We start from the raw sequence: 3,134 nt of genomic DNA, 5'->3' as shown, positions 1-3,134 counted from the left end.
GCTAGGATTACAGGCATGAGCCAACAGTGCCCTCTTATCAAAAGATTTATACATCTGCTTTCTCTCTGGAAGTTTCTCTCCAGACGTTATGACACACAGATGACTTTTGTACAACTTTCACTTTTGGAACAATCAGTCATCTCATTATAGGTAAATGTTATGAAGATTAAAAACAGTAATGATAATCCATGCTTCCACTTCTGGAATTCCTAGAATGTGAGGTCATAGAGTGAGTCATGATATTCTTTGCATAAGTACAACGTCCAGACCGAATGGATAAGATTAGATTTTAACATTTGTTGTCTCAGACTTCACATTGCTCTACTTCTACACAGCAATTGAGTTCCTAATGAGGAGTATAAAGAGGAAAATGGATAAAAATTTCAGGAAAATGGGTGAAATTTTCAAATCACCATAATTATGATTTGAGATGGCTAAATAGAGTTTCAACCATACCAGGTCAAATGAGGGACTAACTAAACTAAATTAAAATCGTCCTTCCCTTCCTTCCATTATCAATCATGACTTCTTGGTGGCTTCACATCTCTTCCTGGGCAGTCATTTTAGGTTTGCTTTTGTTTGTTTGTTTATTTGTTTACTTGATTGTCTCATTTAGGAAGATATGAAAATCAGCTTTATACTTTAACTGCTTCACTGAATTGAAAGAGGGTGATAAAAATACAGCTGTTTAAAACATTCAGGGAACGAAAAAAGGCAATGACATATTATTATAAAGAAGAGGTATCAAAATCAGTGTGCCAATCACTCTTTCAAGCATGGTAAAAATTACTTGCTCTTCAATATTTATATTTATATTTATTGTAAGAAAAAAGTTTTTTTTTTGTAGAAAGAAGGTGCAGAAAAGGGCAGAGTATGAGCTAAATATTGTACCTTAGAACATCAGTCATTTCCTTCTCAATAGTACTGAAGGGTCTAATTTATAAGTTTTTCCATCTCCCTGTTAGGCTGGTTTCTAAGTTCTGACACTGCTACTGGTATGTTAATGAGAAGCTAGCGTTCCATTAAGAGAAAACCATATGCTCTGCTGCCTACTGTGAAAGAGAAAGCATGTAATGCGGCTGTTGCCTTAGTAACACATTAATTCATTTTGTCAGTGTTGGCACAGATCATTTCATTTATAAGAAAACAAGTATAATAGTTTACCACATCTATAATATTTACAGTGTTTCTGTTACAAAACAGTGACAAAATGAGTTTAAAAAATAGAGTTGGTATAATATCATTAAAATATGGAATTTGTGGTAAAAAAATTTTTTTCCCTGTAAAAAATGGGCAAAAATAAAGATTGGTGTAAAATTTCTTTTCACAATCCTACTTAAAACATTTTAACACCAAACTGTTTGCTTTTTAGCATATTTGTATTATACTAATAATGTGCGCCTGCTGAAAAAAAATTTAGTCCATGAAAAACACAAGTGCATTAACAGTTTTTAATGAATGCTAAACAAAATATTTCATACAACAGTTTTGTTAAATTACAACCATTATAAACCTAATCGTATGCTAGTGTGTTACTCATAACAAGGCTAAACATTTATCTAGTTTTATCTGTTCTTCCAGATGTTTATTAGTATTCTAGCACCCAAAAAATATTTAAATTAAACCACTCCATTTTATCATGCGAATGCATTTGGGGCTTTATTCACAGATGATCTAGTCATATGTATATCTAAATAAAGATAGTCCACTGTATATGCTGTGCAGAAGAGATACTTAAATGTGAATTGAGATAATCCAAAAGCAAGACAAGGGAGGGAGAGAAGTGATTAGGAGAAAGACAAGTTCCTGTTTATCACAGTCTGCACCTGCAGCAGGGTAGTATCACTACTCATCCTTAGGGTATTCCACACCTGTAAACACACATTCTTCACAGCAAACATTTTGCATCTGTGATGTTCACCTACCTTTTCCAACCAATCAAAAGGAACCTGTGTGCAAGATAGCGTGCAACTCTCATTTGCTAGTTTATGCAATGATTCAAGTTTTATGTCATTTCAAAAGGAGCATTTATGCATTTACATGAGTTATACAAATGGGTGCGAACCAATGCAGAGCTGGCCACTAAGTAATGAATGGCCAATTATACTTTCAACATGAAGAAATACCTTCCTAAAATATCAGTGTTCAATAGACTCCTGCAAAGCCTCATGAACTAAATGTGGGTGTTTTTGTTGTATATTTCTCTCTTACTGTCAGCACGGTATGGTAAAGCTCCCAAGTTTGATGGGATTCTTTCTAATTAGAACCCAAGACCCAAGAGTACTTTGAAGAGTCTCCTTTATAGACCTGCAATGTGATTACTCTGGGAAACACTTAAGAGAATAAAATTTATGATTAGCTTTGATGAAAATGACTTTAGTTTTTAACTTCATATTATCTTTGCTTTCACAGGAGTAAAATACCCTGAATGGCTACATCACCAGAAGAGAAAATATAACCAAACATCAATGTGATTTTATATGATAGGGAATTAAATGTCTCTGAAATGTAATCATATCACATTGACTCACCCAATAAAAGTAACTTAATGAAGTATTTTCTCTAATTCATATGTTTTTGCTTATTAGTTTGTAGTGGATGAAAAACTAAAGCGATAAACTTTTCAAGATCCTTCTTTCAACTCCAGCTATTTCTATCAATAAAAATGGTTTGTCAGCAGTTCAATGACCACATTTATGTTTTAAGTACACTAAATTATGGGTAGCTTTATAATGAAATTCATTGCTTAGGCTTACTATAAATAATATGGTACATATTGTTGTGACTTCAGCTAAACAAAAAAATTATTTGGGGATACATAAAAACATCAAATTTCAAATTTCAAATCCTTTAAAAAATCTTAACAGGTTTATTTTTTCTTATTCTTCTTCCAATAGCATATAATATAGGTAAAGTTCTCAAAATCAATCGCTTTCTTTCTCTGTCAAGTTTCACTAGAGAAAATAAGGTTCAAAAAGGAGAAATCCAGGAACCTATGTGTTCATAGAATGTATGCATATGTATAGATTTTTCTACCACTTAATATGTCATTATCATCTTCTGATATATAAAGGGTCTGTTTTATATTTCCTATTTCCCTAGTAAATTCTTTTATTTTCCCCACAGTCATTTCC

At 32.5% G+C, this 3,134-nt stretch overlaps 1 long non-coding RNA gene across 1 annotated transcript; it reads left to right on the top strand.

The window, feature by feature from the left end:
* The first annotated feature begins 280 nt into the window (after positions 1 to 280).
* Positions 281 to 2,507, top strand: LOC138803306 (uncharacterized). Its single transcript, XR_011364935.1, has 3 exons — positions 281 to 567; positions 702 to 779; positions 2,413 to 2,507. It is a non-coding gene; the product is annotated as an uncharacterized lncRNA (long non-coding RNA).
* Positions 2,508 to 3,134: the final 627 nt, after the last annotated feature.

Source organism: Dipodomys merriami, unplaced genomic scaffold (assembly GCF_024711535.1).
Source record: "Dipodomys merriami isolate MVZ:Mamm:240054 unplaced genomic scaffold, mDipMer1.0.p SCAF_1, whole genome shotgun sequence".
In the NCBI taxonomy this organism is placed as follows: Eukaryota; Metazoa; Chordata; class Mammalia; order Rodentia; family Heteromyidae; genus Dipodomys; species Dipodomys merriami.
The sequence above is the reverse complement of the archived record's forward strand: the minus strand, read 5'-3'. Positions and strand labels throughout refer to the sequence as shown.